Source organism: Myotis yumanensis, unplaced genomic scaffold, assembly GCF_028538775.1.
Source record: "Myotis yumanensis isolate MYYU_CA2020_CCGP unplaced genomic scaffold, mMyoYum1.0.hap1 SCAF_7, whole genome shotgun sequence".
NCBI classification, from domain to species: domain Eukaryota; kingdom Metazoa; phylum Chordata; class Mammalia; order Chiroptera; family Vespertilionidae; genus Myotis; species Myotis yumanensis.
The window spans coordinates 67,652,585-67,675,845 of record NW_027223758.1 but is presented as its reverse complement, the minus strand read 5'-3'; the positions used below and the strand labels follow the sequence as shown (position 1 = coordinate 67,675,845).

At 36.4% G+C, this 23,261-nt stretch overlaps 1 protein-coding gene across 3 annotated transcripts in view; it reads left to right on the top strand.

The window, feature by feature from the left end:
* Positions 1–23,261, top strand: part of NCOA3 (nuclear receptor coactivator 3) — a 109,755-nt gene that overhangs the window by 43,156 nt on the left and 43,338 nt on the right. For all 3 annotated transcript variants that reach the window (XM_070420781.1, XM_070420779.1, XM_070420780.1), the window contains one exon: positions 8,111–8,192. The gene's annotated coding sequence lies outside the window, so the exon portion shown is untranslated. The remainder of the gene's footprint in view (positions 1–8,110; positions 8,193–23,261) is intronic.

Below are 23,261 nucleotides of genomic sequence, written 5' to 3'. Positions count from 1 at the left end.
CATGCCCTTGACCGGAATCAAACCTGGGCCCCTTCAGTCTGCAGGCCAACGCTCTATCCATTGAGCCAAAACGGTTAGGGCCATTTTTAACTTTTTGAGGAAACTCCATACTGTCTGCCACAGTGGCTGCACCAATCTGCATTCCCACCAGCAGTGCAGAAGGGTTCCTTTTTCTCCCTATCGTCGCCAGCGCTTGTTTGTTGATTTGTTGATGATAGCCATTCTGACAGGTGTGAGATGGCACCGCATTGTCGTTTTGATTTGCATCTCTTGGATGATTAGTGACTTGGAGCATGTTTTCATATGTCTGTATGTCTCTTTCGAAAAGTGTCTATTTAGATCCTTTGCCCAGTTTTTGATTGGATTGTTTATCCTCCTTTAGTTAATTGTATGAATTCCCTGTAAATTTTGGAGATTAAACCCTTATCTGAAATATCATTGGCAAATATGTTCTCCCACGCAGTGGGCTTTCTTGTTGTTTTGTTGATTTTTTTTTTTTTTTGCTGTGCAGAAGCTTTTTATTTTGATGTATTTCCATTTGTTTATTAGTCTCCATTGCCCTAGGACAGTGATGGCGAACCTATGACACGCGTGTCAGGTGACACGCAAACTAATGTTTTTGGTTGATTTTCCTTTGTTAAATGGCATTTAAATATATAAAATAAATATCAAAAATATAAAATTTTGTTTTACTATGGTTGCACATATCACAAAATTTCTATATGTGACACGGCACCAGAGTTAAGTTAGGGTTTTTCAAAATGCTGGCACGCCGAGCTCAAAAGGTTTGCCATCACTGCTCTAGGAGCTGTGTCTGTAAAGATATTGCTACGACCTATGTCTGCTGTTTTGCTGCCTATGGAGTCTTGTAGGATTTTTATGGTTTCCTGTCTTACATTTAAGTCCTTTAGCCATTTTGAGTTTGTTTTTGTGTATGGTGTAAGTTGGTGATCTAGTTTCATTTTTTTGCATGTATCTGACCAAATTTCCCAGCACCATTTATTGGTCAAGAGACTGTCTTGACTCCATTGTATGCTCTTGCCTCCTTTGTCAAACATTAATTGAGCATAATGGCTTGGGTCGATTTCTGGGTTCTCTGTTCTGTTCCATTGGTCATTATATGTCTGTTCTTGTGCCAATACCAGGCAGTTTTGAGAACCATGGCTTGGTAATATAGCTTGATATCTGGTATTGTGATCCCTCAAACTTTGTTCTTCATTCTCAGGATTGCTGTGGCTATTTGGGGTCTTTTTTTTATTACAGATGAAGTTTTGGAGAGTTTGTTCTAGATCTTTGAAATATGCCTTTGGTATTTTAATGGGGATTGCATTGAATCTGTAGATTGCTTTGGGTAGTATGGACATTTTAATGATACTGATTCTACCAGTCCATGAACATGGTATGTTCTTCCATTTGTTTATATCTTCCTTTATCACTTTTTTTTTAATGTCCTGTAGTTTTCCAAGTACAGGTCTTTTACCTCCTTAGCTAAGTTTATTCCTAGGTTATCTTAATTTTTTTGGTGTTCAGTACAAAACTTTCGCAAATATTTTGCAATATAGGCTTGGATTTCTACTTTCATGACTTTTACGCCATCCTGGGCATTAGCTGAAAGAAATTGAATCTGATTCTGTTTTCTTCAAGGGCCTGTATTTGCCTTTGTAGGCATTTTGCATAGCAAGTACAGGTCGTATTGTGCTGAATTATATAGTGTCTGGTATTAGATGATTTGTATAAAGTAAAATGTTTTAATGTATTGTAGCAGTGAAGATATCTTTGACGGAATTTTGACATGAATATTATACTGAGTTAAATTCCTTAAATATTAAGGAGGGGAAATTTTTTTATCTTTATATGCCAGGAATTCTGGCATCTTCCTGTTCTCCCCTTCTTATATATTGCTGGTGGAGATGGAAGCCTATCTCAGTGTTAATAAATGCCATCACCCATTCCCTTCCCCCAGCCTTATGCTGGAGTCTAGTTTGCCTGCAGCTGCAATGGTAGGCATCTTTCAGGAAGTGACCTTGGCTTGTATTAATCAAATTCAGAACACACAAAAAAGCTTCTTGCTAACATGCTGACTTGATATAAAATTTTATTGCATCCATTTTCTTTCAGAATGAGGCCATCTTGTAAAAAGAAGATACAGAGATGACTTCTCTAATTTAATGTATTATATTAAAAAAGCTTCTGCAAGCCATGTTTAAGAAACCTAGATTTTAAAAGTATAGACTTTTTGTTAACACATATGCATAAACTTGAATCATGACAGTTTGGGAGGTGGTTTTTTTTTTTTTTTAAACCAGAAAATTACTTGTTTTAATGCTGAATTAAAAGAACAACCACACACCTATATCAGCATCAAGTTTTTTAATTTACTGTCTTAACAACTGACATTAAATTGCTATATAAACTTTATACACTATGAATTTATTTGGGGATCCTTTAGCAGTTGTTAAGTAAGGCAGTTTTGTTTAAAGGTTATCTTTGGTTGTTCAGAAATAACTGTGGTGTATTACTTTGCTGGTTTGGATAAGAAAATGAATTTCCTACATGAAGTAATTTTCTTAGGCAGTGGTAGTGCCTACAGCAGCTTCTAAATATAACCTTAAATTTAAGTAAATAAGCCTGCTAATTGTATTAATGAGAAATAATGCTAACTACAAGTTCACATGTCTGCTTATTGAGGATTTAACTGATTATTTTGGGTAGTTAATACAGATATTTCACTTTATCATGTAAAGAAATTCAGTTTTTAAATGTAGTATAGTTAAGGTGTGTATAGATCTTCATTTTAACCTTGCTCAGAGTTAAGTATAGAATGTTGAAAAGAGTAATGGATTAGTTTACTGAGGTTTTCTGCATTTGGAAGAAATTTACATAAAAAAAAAATCAGAGAGCAGTTGTGTCTGTTTCCAAAGGTTCACTATTGAGTTTAATGTATGGTGGCGGGGGTCATTCCTGGGTACTGGTGTTTGGAGAGGATACAGGAAAAGAAAGCTTAAACCTTAGAAGCTGTATCTGCATTTTGGTAGACATGTTGCCTGTTTATATTAATGTCTTGGAAAGGAGATGGGGCTGCGGGGGGGGGGGGGGGGGGGGGGGGGGGAGGGATCTGTGCAAATAAAAAATTGGAGTGTAGATAAATACTTTAAGTGTCTTCATTTTTTGAGTTGTTTTTAAGTATTTACTAGAAACACAACCAGCCATTATCTTTCATTATATTTTAAATTGTTCTTAGAATCTCATTGAGATACATCTGCCACTTTAACCTACCTAAATTCACTGTCTTGATACTAGCATTAATGGTTGGTTTGTTAGCTACTACAGGATAAAGAAACTGATTTCAAGGAGAAAGGTGATAACTACTCAATTATTTTCCCCCTCAAATGCCTGTTTAATATACATGGTCTTGTCACCTTGAACTTAAAATGTGTTTTGCCTTCCGTCCCCACCTTCCCTGCCTCCTCAAATAAAAGAAAGAAAAAGGAAAGCCTTCCCTGAAAAGGAATATATACAATCCTGGTAGCCAATGAGTTAATGTTCATTTGCAGCCTGAGGGGTCAGCGAGCAGTCTCTGTTTCCTGATTGGCTGCTAAAAGGTGAAATTGAAACCACTGTAAACTTTTGACCCTGTAGCAATTCTTGTGGAACGCCTTCCACTGGTGGAGCCCAGAGCTTCGCTCACCTCCCCACCCAGGCTTCCTGTATTTATTTTGTGTGATCGTGCAGCACCGCATGCAGTTTTTCCAAGAGAGGGGGGGAGAGAGAAATCTGAACAAGCACCGGCAAGCGGCTTGCTTGCATGCCTGTTTTAGTAACCATGTCATTACTAACTACAACTCAGCCAAAGATGTGGGGCCTGTTAATAAACTGGTCTGCCAACCGATTTTTTAGTTTTCCCCTTAATCTCAAGGTAATTTTAAAAATGCAGAATGGTTACATTTACTGCCATTGTTCATCAGTGGATAGTGTCGTTGTGTAAGCATATTTCCTGAATATGTTGAGTTAAAATAGCTCTCATTTCAGCAGATGTTCGTTATATATACCCCATTAATGTTTTCTATGTCTCATGTAATCTTTACACAATTGGCTAACATTTTTATAAGAATTACTTTCTTCTTTGCATTTCATTATAAAGAAATTCAAATGACATTCTGGTTATGATAACTATGGAAAATAATTACAGAAATTATCTGTACATTTAAATATTATCAATAATTCTCTCTTTTATGTTGAGGTAAATGGTTTTGGATTTGTCTTGCATTCACATTTAAATAGTTCTTTACAGTAAAGTTACACAGCAATCCAGTTCTCTCTTCCCTCCTTTAATATTATTATTGGACTCTGTCTTCAACTTCTGGTTCTTGTATCCCTGGTGTCTGGTACAGTGTGTAGCATGTACATGCTCAGCAAATGCTTAATGAATGAATATAGTTTTCATTTCGGGAAGTATAGTGGCTATTTATACCTGCTTCTTTCCTAATTAATGGCAAGAACCATATTTTGCTTATAACTCTGAGTGCCACTGCAGTATCTGGCATTTAATAGGTACACAGCAAACATTTAATTGAATGTCTCATGCAAGGTTACTTCAAGAAGCAGGACTTTTCTGAAACCAAGGTTTCTGTTTTTACTACGTCAGTTAAATTTTCAGGTGGACTCCAGATAGGACTAAATGTTTATTATAATTTATTACATGACTAGAGTAAATTATTATAAATCAGCTTGATCCTTTTAATATATACCATATGATAAGTGGTAATACATTTCAGTTTTTTTTGACCCTGTCCTTACTTTATTAGACATGCATATGCTGTAATTTGAAATAATTCCTGCCCCCCTTGTGAAAAAGATTATGGGATTTAAGAAGGTTTGTCATCACACTGTCTTTAATGGAATTAAGTCAAATAGTAAAAAAAAAAAAAAAAATCTTTTACTGAGTTGAGTTTATTTAGTTTCAAAAAAGTGATACCTTTCCATATAATACTAAATTTTCATGTGATTATTAACTTAACATCTGATTTTTCCCTTTTAATATAGCTTCAAATTGGTTGTAGTTGCAAGTTAAAAATGTTGTTATGGTTTTAACAAAGGATATATTTATCGCTTGACGAATAATCTCAACTGCAAAAGAATGTTAAATTTAATTTACACCAATATTAGGTAACCTTTAACCTGAAATTTAATTGGTGCAGAAACTTATTCTGTAGTGCTTTGAAGATGAGTGGGCAACAGCTGGCTTTCCCTAAAGACGTGATTTCCCCATCTCTTCGATTTTAGGGGACTGCGGAGGGAGTCTCTAGGAGCGTTGCCCGTAGCAGCATGGAAAGAACAATGAGTTTAATATGATTAATAGTAGAGTCCTTGCCTCCTTCCATGTTCAGCAAAAGAAAGACATGTTTATAATACTCAGTGGCTTCTTTTTGTCTATTTCTGTTTCCAAGCATTAGCACCTTATAGTTTGGATTTTCTTCTACCTGTCAACTCCCCTCCCCCAGTTTAAGTCTTTGTTTTGGCCTCAAGGCACATTTTCTCAGACCAGCTATTAACAAAGCTCAGTTTGACCCCCTCCTCCATTAGCTTTCTAGTGATGCGGGTTTTGATGAGGTGGATCTCATCAGTAACCTTTTTGCTAATTGTAGTAGAAAAATTAATGTCCACCCCTCACCTTCTCAGATACCTCTTTGGGATGTGACATTCAGTTTTCGTTTCAATGTGATTTGATTTTTGTATGTGTGATTGACTAAAGTCTAAATTATAAAAAGGAGTAAGAGTAATTAAGCTTATTTTTGATTAAAGTAAGAAATACAGTTTCAAGAAATTTTTTAGGGCTGTTGCCTTTGTAGAATCTTGGTTCTAGACAAGTTAAATGTAGTTTTCCTAATAGCTTCATACTTTACAAGATCCTAGAATATGTACTTTTTAGACCTAGCTCTTGCAGGTTCTTGGGGCAAACCATAGATCCATAGATCTATGATTTGGGGACCTCTCCAGCCCCCACTGCACACTTCTGGGAGCGGAGAATTTTGTAGGTGGTGTTTCTTTGGATACATGAGGGTTATGGGGTACAAATTGGGTGGGTCAGCACTCCTTTAAATAGTTCTCACCAGCAGTACAATAATACTTTAGTGTTAATGTAGGCTCTGTTTGCCAACATTCCGCACTAGGCAGCAGTACTTGTTTCCTGGGTTGGTTGTTACGGTACTAGGTACATACTGAATCAAATTTTTTTTCCTACCCACCACTCTTGTTTTGTAGGCCTTATGCTCACCCCAAAACTCTTCCCCTTCCCTCAATTAAAGGAGCATCAACAAAAGAACCATTTCTGAAGTGATACTTGATTTAAAACCAGGGCCAGAAATCTTGGATTTTCTTTATAGAAGTTTGGCTTGCCTTCCCCCCCCTTTCATCTCCCTCTAATTAAATTGGATATCAGAAAAATTAGTCATAACACATTGATTTCATTTAAAAACTAAAATGAATGATTGTTTTCTCCTATTTTTCATTTCAGTGTGCTTGGAAAATCTTACATGTCAAGTAATCTTTTGTTTTGGCTGATAGCTTTTATTAAGCATTTATGTATTAAGTACTGATAAGGAATTTTAAGCATTTCTACTTTATCTTTACAAGAGCCTTCTTTGGTGTAATTCCCATTTTAAGATAAATCTAAGTCTCTAAGAAGTCTTAAGAAGACTCAGAGGTACCTAGCTAGTAAGTGAGAGTTGAGTCTAGATCTGGTGGACTCCGAAGTTCGAACCATTATGCCAACAACTATTGTGGATAGGGAGATTTATCCCAAGAACCAGCTTGTTTTTGTCATATTTCTCATTTATAACCTAGAGACTATACTGTGCTTATAAATAGATGTGCTAGTAGATATATCAGCTGTTTTTATTTGAATGGCACTGATATACTACCTGGATTCTCCTCTTTTTCCTTTGTGTACCACATATGATGTGCTTCCCACCTCCATCCCCTAATTTTCTTTAATTTGGGTTTCAAAATTACAACAGACCCATCACATCATATAGCTATATTGTGGTTGGGAATTTGCCATGGCTTCGAATATCTCATTTTCTTCTTCTGTCCCTTCCCAACAGACCTGCCAATTCCATCATGCATGCTGTTGGCTTTAGGGCTAGTTATGGTTGTTGTCTTGATATAGCTACTACTAGAGTTAGTGATAGTCAGATTGTTGTTGCTTTATTGTTACATTTGGCCATTCATAAGATGGTGAATTTTGATTTTATTTAAAAAATGTGTTTTTATTGATTTTTTTAAAGGAAGGGAGAGAGACAGAAAGACAAACATTGATGAGAGAGAAACATCATTGGTTGGCTGCCTCCTGTTTGCCCCACACTGGGGACTGAGCCCACAACCTGGGCATGTGCCCTGACCAGGAATAGAACCAGCGACCTCTTGGTTCATGGGTCAGAGCTCTACCACTGAGCCACACCGGCTGGACACTTGTTTGTGCACTAGAATCACCTCCACATTAGTGCAAAAGCCTGCCATTTAGATGTTCATTTTTTTTATATTTTCCTGTCTTTCATTTAAAAATATTTCCTGTTGGTGACTCAAATGCAGTCTTTCCTAGTGGGGGGAAAAAAATCCAGGTGTTTTTTTTTTCTTTCTTGCTTGCTTACCCCATCCATCTGTCCATCTGTCTATCCATCCATCCCATTCGTCTGTCCATCCATCTTGTGGGTATTTAAGTATTAGTTTCTGCCAGGATATTAATAAGTATCTTTAATTGTTATTTGTTAAATACTCTTTTTGGATGGGGGAAGGGGGATGTCCCAGGTTCAAATTAGCTATCTGGTTTGATCACATTTCAGGACTTGGAACTGGGTCTCCTCCATTCCACTTTGTGTTATACATTTTTATAAACCTTGACAAAACATATTGTATATGCCATCCCTGAGTTTTTAAGCAGAAGCAGTAATATATGGCAAAATAAGGCACCAGCTAAAATTCTTCAAAGAGGCCTCTTAATAGCCTTTTTTGTTTTGTTTCATATGTCTAGGGAAAAAGTTAATTTGTGTGTGACCAATAATACTAAGAAAGGGCAATGAAATTCAACATACTTTGTTTTTTAAATCTTCAGGATCAAAATACTTGCTGAACAGCGGAATCAGAGACCAATAAAAATAAACTTCTACTTGAACATCATTTGACTGGTTAGCCAGGTAATCCAGTTTTTTTTTTTTTTGGCTCGATCCTTTGTAATTTTCTGATTTCAACCTCTGAAGATACTACTCTCTTCTTTTATTTATGATTTAATCTTAAACTTGTTTTATATTTCATGGTTTTCTCTTTAATGATTAATTGAATGAATGCATGGTATTGAAATGAGTGAATATGTATGTGTATATATGTATACAGAAACATAACTTTTGGGGAGAGGAGGGGAACTGTGTTTTACAGTTTAATATGCGGCACTACCCGCCCACCCACCTTGTTCTTATGTGTGAACATTTTTTTCTTTCTTTTAAAATATATTCTTAATTGATTTTAGGAAGGGAGAGGGAGAGATAGAAACATCAATGATGAGAAAGAATCATTGATTGGCTGCCTCCTGCACACCCCCTAACTGGAGATCAAGCCCACAACCTGAGCATATGTTCTGACTGGAAATCTAACTGTGACCTCCTGGTTCATAGGTTGACGTCAACCACTGAGGCACGCTGGCCAGGCGTGTGTGAATGTTTTAATGGTATTTAGTCAAAATCTGAATCAGCCCCATGTGTTTTTACTATTTTTACATTGTGACGACTGATTGCTTGTGTGGGCATATAACATTTTATCTAACTCCTAAATTTTATTAGTTCATCAGAATAGAAAAATGAGTATAGAAAAAGTTGCCTTTTCTTGAATTTCATATGAATGGTATTCCTCTTATGCATATATTTTACCTTTTGTAATCATTTCACAGTTCTTGGACATTTTTTTATTTTTTCTCTTAGTATTTCAGTTTTGGAAGTTCATATTGATATATCTTCAAACTCATTTTCTTTTTTTTTTCTCCCCCTCAGCTGTGTCTAGTCAGCTGATAAGCCCATCAAAGGCAGTCTTCATTTCTGTTAGTGTTTTTTATTTCTAATAGTCCTGTTTACTTCTTTCTTAGTTTCCATCTTTCTGCTAACATTACCTATCTGTCCTTTCATGTTGTCCACTTTTTCCACTAGAGCCCTCAGCATATTAGTCATAGTTAAAACTGCACATTTGGATGCCCGTTTTTTTTTAAAGCTATTTTTAAGGAACCTGCTTCTTTCCTATTTACTAGCAAACTTTGGAGGCTTCTTTGCATATATTATCAAAATATGTTTTGATTTTTTTAGTGCTCATGATTTCTCATTTAAGAATATACATGGTCATATAAAAACTTTTGTACATCAATGTTCATAGTAACATTCATAATAGCCAAAAAAAAAAAATGGAACAAACTAAATATCTATCAATGGATGAACGGATAAATAAAATGTTATATCTATACAATGAAGTATTTTTTTTTTAAATATATTTTATTGATTTTTTACAGAGAGGAAGGGAGAGAGATAGTGAGTTAGAAACATCGATGAGAGAGAAACATCGATCAGCTGCCTCCTGCACATCTCCTATTGGGGATGTGCCCGCAACCCAGGTACATGCCCTTGACCGGAATCGAACCTGGGACCTTTCAGTCCGCAGGCTGACGCTCTATCCACTGAGCCAAACCGGTTTTGGCTATACAATGAAGTATTATTCAGAAATAAAAAGAAATGAAGTACTGATATATGCTACAATGTGGATGAACTAGAAAGGATTAGGCTAAGTGAAAGAAACTAGTCACAAAGTACTAGATGTTGTATGATCCCATTTGTATGAACTGTCCAGAATAGGTAAATTCATAGAGACAGAAAGTAGGTTAGTGGCTGCCTAAGGTAGGGGTAGGGAAGAGATTGTGTGAGGTTGGGGGAGAATTGTGAGGATAAGGGGAGAGGCAGCTCAAGAGTACTGGGTTTCTTTTTTGGGATAATGAAAATGTTCTAAAATTGTGGTGACAGTTGTACAACTCTGAATATAATAAAAGCCATTGACTCACATACTTTAAGTGTAAGGTAAGTTAATTAGATCTCAGTAAAGCTATTAAAGAACATAGCTGATGTATTGAGGAATAGTAAGAGCTCTATGATGCCATAAAGGAATTTTATGGAAAAATATTGTTACCTTTCTCATGGCACTGACTTCAGAAGGTTTGCTGTCTCAAACATTCCTGGGTTTCAAAAATAACATGCTAATTGAACTCACCTCAATTTTTAAAAATCAGTCTTTGTTATAGTAGTCATCCTGTAATTATAGGGTTAATGTCAATTCTACAACAGTATCTTTTTCAAGTGTCAGAAGTTTATATTGAAAATAATTTCTTTTAAAAATATTTTATTAATTTTTTACAGAGAGGAAGGGAGAGGGATAGAGAGTTAGAAACATCGATGAGAGAGAAACATGGATCAGCTGCCTCCTGCACACCCCCTACTGGGGATGTGCCCGCAACCAAGGTACCTGCCCTTGACTGGAATCGAATCTGGGACTCTTCAGTCCACAGGCCGACGCTCTAGCCACTGAGCCAAACTGGTCAGGGCTGAAAATAATTTCTTTTTTTTAATAATATATTTTATTGATTTTTTACAGAGAGGAAGGGAGAGGGATAGAGAGCCAGAAACATCGATGAGAGAGAAACATCGACCAGCTGCCTCCTGCACACCCCTCACTGGGGATGTGCCCACAACTAAGGTACATGCCCCCGACCGGAATCGAACCCGCGACCCTTCATTCCGCAGGTCGACACTTTATCCACTGAGCCAAACCGGTCAGGGCTTAAAATAATTTCTTAAAAAAATTAATTCAAAGTCATACCCAGACCTATCTGCAGTGAAATACTTAATGGGTATCTTGCAGCAAAATCATTTAGAAATCAATTTTTGTTCTCAAGCTTATGATAGTAATTACAAAAAATTACCAATAAAGCCATAATTTTGGTGGATCTGCTATTTAGGTCTAATTTAAGTGCTGTGGTTTCAAGTGGAAAAGCCAAAGTTATTTTACTTGGGTTAATCAGACCACACTTAGTTTCTTGCCCCCCTTTTATTTTCTTCTTAGGTTTTAAACTTAAAAAAAACCCCCACACATTTTTTAAATTGATTTCAGAGAGGAAGTGAGAGGGAAAGGGATAGAAACATCAATGATGAGAGAGAATCATTAATCTGCTGCTTCCTGCACACACCCCACTGGGGACTGAGCCCACAATTTGGGTATATGACCTGACCAGGAATCAAACCATGACCTGCTAGTTCATAGGTTGATACTCAGCCATTGAGCCACACCAGCCGGGCAGTTTGAAACTTTTAAGAGTCTCCTTCTATGTATGGAAAGAAGACTGATGACTAATGATACATTTAAAATTGGAGGTAACTGGTTCTGGGATGATATATAGGAAAATATTAATGCATTAATAATGTTAAAGGCTTAAATATTTTGAATTTAATGTTGATCAAACAGTTATTTACTTTAAAAGGTAATTTTTTTGAGCAGAGGTCACATATCAAAAAGATTCTTTTAACAAAAGACTGAAGGTTAAGCTGGTTTGCTTTGATATTTCTCTTTCAAAATATGTAGAGAAAACTGTTAAAGTTGCAAGATTCATCTTTGACATGAACAACAAATATCTAAATTGTTGTACTAATCTACAATCACCATTTTCCTGCTCTTGGTGAAAATGAATGGCGATGAGATCTCAGTAAATAGTCAGGGTTCATAAAAAGGACAGTTTTATTACACTTGGAAAATATATACATAAAAATGGTCAGATTGGTAATAACATAGCTCTTGTAGTACTTAATTTTGTAACTTAATTAAGAAATACAATTGGCCTAAATATCAGCACAACTATATAAAAGTGAACTGCTGTACAAATAGTTCAGTTTATTATAAATGGCCCTCTCTCTCATGTGCCAAACTTTTAATTACTTTCTTATGATTCTGTCTTTGTTTCTGAAAACTGTTTTACTAAGACTATTGTTTTTGAACCTGTAAAATATTTAACATAAAGCCTGCATTATTATGAAGCTGATATTGAAAACCTCTAAACTTCTGACCTTGAATAGGATTTGTTATGTGTAACCATTACATGGTGCTGATGGATTCAAAATTACCTTTCCTGGGACTCTGCTTTGTGAAAAATAGTGTGTATTGGGCATGAGTGCATGAGCTGACATTTATCAAGGATAACAGGGGCCTTACTTATTTTAACATTTTAAAGTAACTTTGAACACTCTGCATGCGTGCACACGTGGTCAACATATGTTCCTAAGATATATTTTCCAACATGTATTAATGAAACTAAGTATTACTGTTCTTCAATGAGCTTCATTTATTAAACTCATACTATGTGAGTACACAAACATACTATGTCAGTATACTTTGTGAGTTCACAAAGATCAGTTTAGGATAGTTAATTCACTTCTGTAGACTTTTATCTTTTATAGTTTTTAAATTATAACAACTAAAAATGTACTTAACATATTTCAGGCAGCACTCCTATTACACAGTGTGTGATTTGGCATTTCTTTCATTCCTCTACTATAACATTTGACCCTAATGTAGAAAACTGAGTTATAAAAATTATTTTTTTTTCTAAATCAACTACTGGTATATTGCTTTTCTGTTTAAAAGGATTTTTATAGAGCTAGTTATTTTACTGGAGGGTAACATAAAGAGAATTGGAATTACATGACTTTTAGTCTTGGTTCTTAGCTTTTTAAAATTTTCTTTAAAATTCGATTGTGATAATTTAGAAAGAATTCTAGAATAAAACTGCAAAGTTCTTCATGTGTTGGCAAACTTGTTAATTAAAATAATGGTAACACCTTTTAATGGTTGGGATGGGTTTCAGATGCTGCAACCCTATAATATATTGATATGCAGATCACATGGACTTGCTGCAAGGTAACGGGAGACATGCTTTGACTTCAAAAGACAAATTGGCCATGCACAGCTATAATCCTCCTGTCTTTTCACTTTTAGAGGTGATTCAGTACTATAAGGCCCTGGGAAGTAAGTTAATTTTTTGTGTGTATGAGAGTTTTTAATTGGGCTTTTGGTAAGCCTTTTTTGTGGAGTGAAGGTATCATGGAAATTGTGGCTGTTTTCATTACTTAAATACCTCTCTCCCAATTCCATTTGAAATATAAGAAGCCTGAGTTCTATTCCTTTCCATTTTTTTTTTTTTTTTTTTTAGCAGTTGAAAAGGGAACCATTTTCTTAAGAATGATGAATAGTGAAAGAAATTCTAAATTTAGGTTAGTTAAATTGCCAGTGTCTTTATATTTTAAAAAATTGCAGAGCAATTAATTATGAATTTTAGCATGAATTTTCAAAGAAGAAATTGTCCTTAATTACTTGTGATCCAAGTGCCTTTCTAATAAGAGGTACTGTTTCAATAAATTCTTTTGACAGAGAAGTATACACTATCAGAAAGGTTTAAAAAAAATATTTGAAATGTTTACATAAGAACACTTTAAGACCATTACCAAAACTTTTTTGTAGATCTTAGCATTTTTGAGAATTTAGTACCTTCCAAAAGACATCTCCATCATTCCCTCTTAGGTACCAAGGTTTAGGTAATTTACTTAAGTTATTCAGCTAATATAGGAGTTAGAAAATGCAAATAACTACATTGTTTCCTGAATTTTTTTTTTTTTTTTAAATATATTTTATTGATTTTTTACAGAGAGGAAGGAAGAGAGATAGAGAGTTAGAAACATCGATCAGCTGCCTCCTGCACACCCCCTACTGGGGATGTGCCCGCAACCCAGGTACATGCCCTTGACCGGAATCGAACCTGGGACCCTTCAGTCCGCAGGCTGACGCTCTATCCACTGAGCCAAACCGGTTTCGGCTGTTTCCTGAATTTATCTGGATGGTAGATGTAGTTACTTTATAATTAAAGAGGCAAATTTCATTAAAAAAAAATTTACCTTGATTCTAGAGAAAGCTGTTTTTTCAAGCCTGCCTTTTCTTTTTTGGGGGGAGGTTATATGGTTTTTAATTCTTTAAGCAACTTTGTTAAGGTGATGGCATATCCATTTTAGAGAATGAGAAATTGAAGTTCAGAGATTAAAATTTGTTAATATTATGCTGGGGTTTATATAAACTATTTTTCCTTCATTGTGCTGCATTCTGGTTGGTTTCATCAGTTTTCTTATCCACTTCACTCTGTGTGTGTGTGTGTGTTGTTGTCTAGGAATTAATGCTGTTTAGTTTTGGTTCGGGATATGGGTTTAAGTATCTCACGTTAACCAAATCTGTCCAGAGTTCGGATATCTGTTGCTCAGCTAATGGGCAATGCTATCTTTTTTAATACTTTATAATATCTGAAAGTTCATAATTCATTCTTTTCACAACCACTTATTTTGTTTCTTTTCATCTATTTTTTCACTCATCGATTCTTTATCTCATTAAGAATGAAACAGCCCTGACCGGTTTGGCTCCGTGGCTAGAGCGTCGGCCTGCGGACTGAAGGGTCCCGGGTTCGATTCCGGGCAAGGGCATGTACCTTGACTGTGGGCACATCCCCAGTAGTGGTTGTGCAGGAGGCAGCTGATAGATGTTTCTAACTCTATCTCTCTCCCTTCCTTTCTGTAAAAAATCAATAAAATACATTTTTAAAAAAGAACCAAACATTTATTTTAAACTTCTTTCCAGTTCATTTTATTGGGTGGTGAGTTTATCTTCAGATATTGATGAATTTCTTGGCCATCTTTCTTAGTTCTGTTTTCAAGTACACTTGAGAATTTTAGTTTACAATTTGCATCTTGAGTGGGAAATGTATTTTTCTTCTTTTGGTGCCCTTCATGTATGCCACTCTCCCTGGCCCTGGCACTCCTGACTCTATTTTTGAAAAAATATATTTTTATTGATTTCAGAGAGGAAGAGAGAGAGAGAAACATCAGTGATGAGCTAGAATCCTTGGTCAGCTGCCTCCTGCACGCCCCTTCCTGTGAATCGAGTCTGCAACCCGGGCACGTGCTCTTCACCATAATCGAACCCAGGACCCTTCAGTTCGAAGGTCAACGTTCTATCCATTGAGCCAAACCAGCTAGGGCGTAACTTTTAAAAAAAATATGTTTCAGTTGATTTTTAGATACAGAAGAAGGGAGAGGGATAGAGAAATAGAAACATTGATGAGAGAGTCACTTTGATTGGCTGTCTCCTGCACGGACCCCCCTACTGGAATTGAGCCTGAAACCAGTAATCAAACCCATGACCTCTTGGTTTCTGGGTCGATGCCCAGCTGTTCAGCCCACACCGGCCAGGCCCTAACTCTATTTTTTGTTGATTTTACCCATATCTACCATACCTTCAGTCGAGGTTCAGGATCCCATGCTGAAGTATTAATTGCAATATCAGAAATATGCATGACTCAGGTTTTGTGTATATTGCCCTTTCTTCAGCTGCAGTGACAGTTTGCTATAATCAGTAACTAGCTATTGATAATTGCTTTTTTCCCCACCTTCCTTTCAGAAATTTTTTGTTCGGTTTCTACCTATGAGCCTTGCTTTTGGTCCTGTTATCTTGTGCATGATTTGATTTCTTGATTGTCTTCGCTAATTTCTGGTCCTGGAGCTCCGTGGTTCCATGGAGTCATCAGTTCATTACCTTGTGTTTGCTCAGTTTTGGTCCAAAGATATATTTGTGATATTTGAGCATGGCTGTCTTTCTATATAATAAAAATATTTTGTCATTATTGTATATGGAGCAAGGGGGAAAGGTGTGTTTGGTTGAAAGCAATAATCCACTATGTAATTTTATCAGGAATTCCTTTGTTCTCTTAATCTCACAACATGGCATAGTTATACAGATGGTTCTCTACTTAAAATGGTTTGACTTAAGATTTTTGATGATGCGAAAGCAGTACACATTCAGTAGAAATATACTTTGAATTGTGAATTTTCTTTTTCCTGGACTAGTGATATGTGTGATACGATACTCTCTTGTGATGCTGGCCAGCAGCAGCGAGCCTCAGCTCCCACAAGGGTACACAATCCATACTCTACAGTGTTTTGTTAGGTGATTGTGCCCAACAGTAGACTAACTAATGTAGGTGTTCTGAGCATGTTTAAGGTAGGCCACGCTAAGCTATGATGTTCAGTAGGTTAGGTGTACTAAATGCATTTTTTACTTTAAATATTTTTAACTTGAATGGGGTTATTTCAATTTATGATGGGTTTATTGGGATGTAACCCCACTGTAAGTTGATGAGCTTCTGTATAGGTCTACAGATAGTGGATACTGAAATATTTATTAAGTCAATGTGGAGGATCTTGGAGAAACCATAGCAGTTTTAAACCCTGAACTCCAACATTGATCTAGCTCAGTGGTTCTCAAAGTGTGGTTGATGGACCCTTGGGAGTCCTTGAGAACCTTTTGTGGGGTCCACAGAGTTCAAACAGTTTTTATAGTGTATGCTATTTGCCATTCTCATCCTGCTGATGTTTGTACTGATGGTGCAAAAGCAGTGGTGCATAAAGCTGCTGGCACCTTAGCATGGATCACGGCAGTGGCACCACCAGACCGTTCTTCACTCATAGTTAAAGAAAAAACCCACCCATTTCCCACTCAGGATTGTCCTTGATAAAGCAGCAAAATTGCTCATTTTGTTAAATCTTCCCTTTTGAGTACTATATTTTAAATATTCCGTCTAGTGAGAATGGAAAACATGCAGAAAGCACTTCTGCCTAGGTTGTCTTGGGGAAAAGCACTTGGGCAATGGGCTTTTGTCCTGAATTGGCCACTTTCTTCATGGAATGCCATTTTACTCGAAAGAACTATGGTTATTGAAACTTGGATTTTGCTGACAGTTTCTTAAAAATGAGCAAGGTGAACCTAGCTCTTCAAGGAAAACATCTAACGTGTTGATAATGGTAAAATTTGAGTTTTAAGTGAAAATTGTTGGTAAATTTGAATCTGCCACCATGAGTATAACATCTTCTCAGTACTCAAAAAAACTTTTAGGGTAAGATGGGTGGTGATATTAATGTGGAGTTTTTGATATTGTATAATGAAAATATCAGTATTTAAAAATCTGCTTAATCAGTGAACTAGTATTATCCAGATGACAATGATGTTATAAAATCATGCATGGGTTAAAGATTTGTTCAGAGTGCAAGGGAGGTCATTATATTTTACTGTTACTGCATGAAAGCTCATTGATATGGTTGCAACTAACTTTTAAGAAAGTACCATGTGTTAGCCCTGGCTGGGTAGCTCGGTTGGCTAAAGCGTCATCTCTCTACACCAAAGTTTCAGGTTCAATCCCCAGTTAGGGCACATACAAGAAACATCCAAGGAATGCATAAATAAGTAGAACAACAAAATATCACTGTTTTTCTCTCTCTGTCTTTCTCTCCCTTCCTCTATGTCTCTAGAGTTAATAAATATATAAAAGTTAAAAAGCGAAGTACCACTGGCTGGCATGGCTCAGTGGTTGAGCATCGACCTATGAACCAGGAGGTCACGGTTCGATTCCCGGTCAGGCCACATGCCCAGGTTGAGGGCTTGATCCCCCGTGTGGGTGGGCAGGAGGCAACCGATGAATGATTCTTTCTCATCGATTTTTCTATCTCTCCAACTTTCCTCTTTGAAATCAATAAAAAATATTTTAAAAAAAAGCAAAGTACCACTTTTCAAGTTTTAGCATAATATCAACGAAAGTTCTCTCTTAATTATTTGTAAATGACTATTGAAATAGTCCTTCCTTTTACAAGTACATGTTTCTTTTAGGCTGGATTTCCTTTTTAGTTTTAACCAAAATAACATATTGCAACAGATTGAGTGGAGAAATAGATAAGAGAATTCAACTATTCCTACGTCAGACAAAAGAGTTGTAAAAATGTAAAGCAGTGCCACCTCTTTCTTGGAATTGTTTTATTTCAAAAAAGTTATTTTTTTATAAAATTTTTAACATATAATGGGATTATTATAAAATGAATTAGTATTTCAAATGTTTCTAAGTTTTAATGTATAATATGGTAAATACTGATAGATATAACCCAAATAACAAAAGCTTTTTGGGTTCTAAATTTTTAACAGGTAAAGGAATCCTGATATCAAAAAGGTTGAGAAGCACTGAACTAGTAAATTTGGTTGGAACTCTAGAAGCATTTGACATAAACCTTTCACCTTGCTGTATGTATTTGTTAGCTGTAGCACATCTAGTTCCTGCTATACAGCAGTCTGTTCTGTCCTGCTTAAACATGAAGGGCGCCTGAGCACACCAGTAAGCTTGGCCAGTTTCAAGGACATGTCGTCGTCCTTAACCTGAATGTCTCTTTTAGTAGTAAGAACCACATTGACTGAAGAGGGTTAGGACTTTGAACAACTATCATGTATAACATTGTGTATTCTGTCAGTACTCAGTTCCTGCTTTTGAATTACAGATCAGGCATTAATTTTCAGTGGAGACCTTTCAGAGCACACAAACACATTTTGTGATTCTATACTTAACCAGATCAACAGTTTTCAACCAGTGTGTTGCAAAAATTTTTTAAAAACTGTATTTAGTTAGGGGAACTGACCTCTTTTCCCTTAGATTTTTCAAATTAAAAAAAGGACAACAGCCAATACAACAATGGCTGTCTGGTGTGAATGCCCTGTCTTGAACCATAAATATAAAAGTCATATAATAGAATTGCATGTTATTGGTCATGTTGCATAATAATGTTGCATCTGATTGGTTAATTCTTGGTACCAGAAATCCTTATATGCATGGTTTTTAAAAAAGTCACTTTGGAGTCAGAAGGGAAGGTAATTACTATTGTTTTTTTCTTTTTTTGTAAATCAATAAAAATTAAACCTATTTTTTGTCAGATTGGCAAAAAATAGAATATTTTTTGGTGTGCTGCAGAATTTTAATTAGTTTATGTGTGCATGAGATGAAAAGGTTGAAAATCACTGTACTAAATTATTGATCCTGACACTGGATCATCAGCTAATCGAAGGCAAAACACTTTGTCTGTTTTGATCAGCAGTTCATCCCAAGTACATGGCATAGGGAATTTGAACTCCTTTGTCTATGGAGACAACACTCAATACATTGAATAGTGACCACTCCTTTTTATTTTATTTTTTGTTAATCCTTACCCGAAGATACTTTTTCCATTGATTTTTTTTTTATTTTAGAGAGAGAATGGAAGGGAGGAGGAGATACAGAAAGAGAGAAACAGATTTCACTTTGCCACTAACCTTTAAGATGGGAGAGAGGGACACATTGACTGCTCGTGCCCTGGTTGGGCTGAGAATCAAGGCATGTGCCCTTGATAGGAATTGAATCCATCCTTCAGCCAGCAAGTGGATGCTATAACCATTAAGCAAAACTGGGTAGGACTAACCACTCTTTTTTTAAAAAATAAGTATGTTTTTATTGATTTCAGAGAAGAAGGGAAAGGGATAGAGAGATAGAAACATCAATGATGAGAGAGATTGGCTGCCTCCTGCACACCCCACACTGGGGATTAAGTCTGTAACCTGGGCATGTACCCTGACCAGGAATCAAACCGTTACCTCTTGGGTTCATAGGTCGACGCTCAATCACTGAGCCATGCCAGCTGGCCTGACCACTCCTTTTTTTTGTTTTTCAAAAACAACAACAACACACTTGTTTTATTGAGAAATAATTGACATATGCTACTGTGTAAGTTTAAGGCATGCAGCATGATGGTTTGATTTATATACATTGTGAAATGATTACCACAGTAGATTCAGTTAACATCCATCATCTCATATGGAAAGGAAAAGGAGAAAAAAACCCACAATTTTTTTTCCTTGTGATGAGAACTTTTAGGATTTACTTTCAACAGCTTTCCTATATATCATATAGAAGTGTTAACTGTAGTCATCATATTGTACATTACATTCCTGGTAATTAATGACCACTTTTAAGACACTTGCTGAAGTGGGTTTTGATTTTAGCCAGTTTAGTTGTATGAATGATTTTACAAGAGTTCATAATTAAAGTTTTGCCTCAGATATTCTCTAGCAATGAGGTGCCCCCCGCATCATTTCCTAGACATGCATAGGCAGGTTTTATGAAGTTTAGAAAGAAGCTCTTTAAAGTCATGAATCATGAAACTGATCTATAAACAGCAATAACAACAAACAAAACCCCGAGCTATATTTTATTTTAAATTATTTGATTGATGCTCTTTTTGTCCTATTTCTTGTATTTTATATTCTTGCTGAAAATCTCTTCCCTGGAACAATCTTGACTTAGAGGCACAGTTTTTTGTGTGTTTTGTTTTTTTTAAGCTCCACGTGGTCTATAGTAGCTATATTTTGAAGGGGACTAGGAAGGCAGTTGAGGTTATTGTTCAGTTTAGACTTTGATACTTTTTAACATTTCTACCAGTGCTACCCCACCTTCCAACATGTAAGTGATGTTAAGAGTGCTTTAAAATTTTCTTTTTGGACTTTGACATATATGTTCTCATATTATTGTTATCCTGAAATCAATAATGACTTCTGGAGATTTATTTGAAGAGAGAAATTCTGTTTGTAGGCATGTAACTTCTAGGGATATAGAAACATTATTTTAAAAAAGGATTCTTTTGAATTTAAAGTAATTTAGTCTAGGAATGGAACAAGATGTGAGGTCAGAAAAAGAGCACACGCACACGCGCCCCCGGCGCCCCCCCCCCCCCGCCCCCCTCCAGCAAAGACTGGGCCACAGACTAACCTGCAGTAATGATGATGATCCATACAGGAAGTCTTATGAGTTTGATTTGCCATGTTGTGTTGCTAGAGTTAGAAACAATCAGCTTTAACCCCTTTGCTTTTAGAGAAGAAACTCTGTTTTTCCTTTGATACATCTTACTCTTTTTCTTCTACCCTCAGTACCTTTTCTTTTTGAAAAATTAATTCAACGTGGTTTATTGGCTTTGAATTAGTGGACAGGGCTAATTTCAGTAATGTAGGGGGGTAGTGTCTTGGTACTTTTAAGTTTCTTACTCAGCAAGTCCTCCAATATAGGAATAGCTGTTTTGCTATTAACCCATGGTGAGCATTCCCTGTGTCATTCATTGCTTTCTTAGTGCCACTTTCTTTAGCAGTTCTGCCGCTCTTTGCCATTTGGTTACCAGGTGGCTAATGTTGATAGCTCTTAAGTTTTAAAATTTCTTCTAATGTCTTCCTCTTCTGAGGCAGATAGAAAGAACGGATTAGGAGAGAATGGGTCACATGTTGTGGTCATCTCTTCTTTACATCTTTATTGCTTATTAATTACACGTATATCATATTTTATTTCTCCTCTGTGCACACACACCCCTAACTCCTCACTGCTTATCTTAATTTAGTACTTTACCACTTACCTCAAGGGGGCTAGAAGCTTGGTTTTCTCTTCTTCCTCTCCTGCTTATATTTTCATTATGTATCAAGGGACAACCTTATGTATAAACAGTACTTTTGAAATAAACTTGTCTGTCAAAGAAAAATTAAACCACAAATCTAGATGTAAAAAGAGATAAATAAAAAAGAACCACTGTGTACTTCGAAGGTGTTTGGATGTCCTCTTCAGAATCTTCTAAAAGGTGCTACTTATTCTTTATACCTTTTTATCTTAAGAACACAGATATCTATGACAGTACACTGGTATTTTCATAACATTATATTAGCTACTGGCTACAGCTCACTACACTATTTCAGTGGGAAGTTGTTTTGAATTCCAGTCAGCTATTTGTATGTTGAGGTTAGCCTGCATAGTCCTGGCTAATTTATTTGTCTGAATCTTTTTAATTTGTTGCCATATGGGATATTCATAGCTATTTGTTTTTCAAATGAGAGCAAAATTAGTGTTGCTGAGTATACATCTTTGTTCTTGGTATTTTGTACCTCTGAGGGATCACCATTATTCCCTATGCTTGCTTTGCATTTTTATCCTTACAATATACATATGGTATGTGAGATGTGATTACCCCCAGTTTTTTACAGGTGATAAGCTTTTTACAGGTGACAAAAGTTTACCTTTTTGTGAAATTGAGATTCACCTCTCAGGTTTGATTCCAATAAACCCCCATTGTCTTTTTATTGTATCATAGTACATTAGCTGAAGGATTCCAAATCCTTGAGTTTTAGTTTTGATAGCTTGAAGCTACTATATTTTTTGGAATGGGAATACCCAAGTGAATATTACATGTTAGGAAGAAGCAAATACGTTCTGCAAAGGTTTCCCTCTCTCTCCCCAATGAATCTTCTTTGTATTTTAGGAAGATTATAGAGTTAGTCAGAAGTACAGCCAATAAGATGGGAAGAAGTGGAAAGAGTTGGAGAAAGGAACAAGGGGGACTGGTGGTAGTTGTAAAAAAGAAAGAGGAAGGAGTTTTTAATAAAAGTCTCATACAAGTTTTTATAATGGTTCAGAGTTTATATAAGGAAAGGGGGGACAGGAAAGTGAAGAGGAGAGGGGTGTGATGTTATAAAAAAAAGTATGAAAAGTGATTAGGACAAAGAAGGGAAAACTTCTAATTGGGAGAGTTGGGGATGCTTTAACCAGAGGTGACAGTTGAGCTTGATCTTGAAGGATACGTTACGAGTATTCTAGATAGAAGAGAGATGAAGGGGAGATATAAAGAGAAGTTAGACTTAAGGTTAAAATCAAAATAGGAAATATTTCAGTGATAATTCTTGGTCAAAATTCTCTTTTAGCATAGGTCACTTGGGTGGCTGCTGATAGTGGTGGTGATGAGGAGGAAGTATGACTGATGGTTTGTTGTTTAAAATGAAGCCAGAATCAGGTTTATGAAGTATAAGTTTAGCTATGTTCTTATGTATGAACTAGAGGCCTGATGCACGAAATTCGTGCAAGGGTAGGCCTTTGCGGCCCTGGCTATCTCATGGCCCCACCCCGCCTGCACCCGCTTTGGCCTGGTGCTGCCCATGTCTGCTGCCACACACTCCCGGTTTTCCGGTTCTGCGGAGCCCCCCGATTGATCGCCCTGCAAAGGGTGGCCTGGGCCTCCCTCTTTGGGGCAATCATGGGGCAATGGTGGGCCCCCCGACCAATCTCATTGCACCCGCCTTGGCTGGCCTGGCGCCAGCGCATGTCATAGTGTGGTTGTTCGGACGTTGTTCTACTGTTCGGTCGTTCAGTCGATTTGCATATTTTGCTTTTATTATTATAGATAGGTCCAGTGCATTAAATTGTAGGAGTCAGTGTAACCTTTAAAACA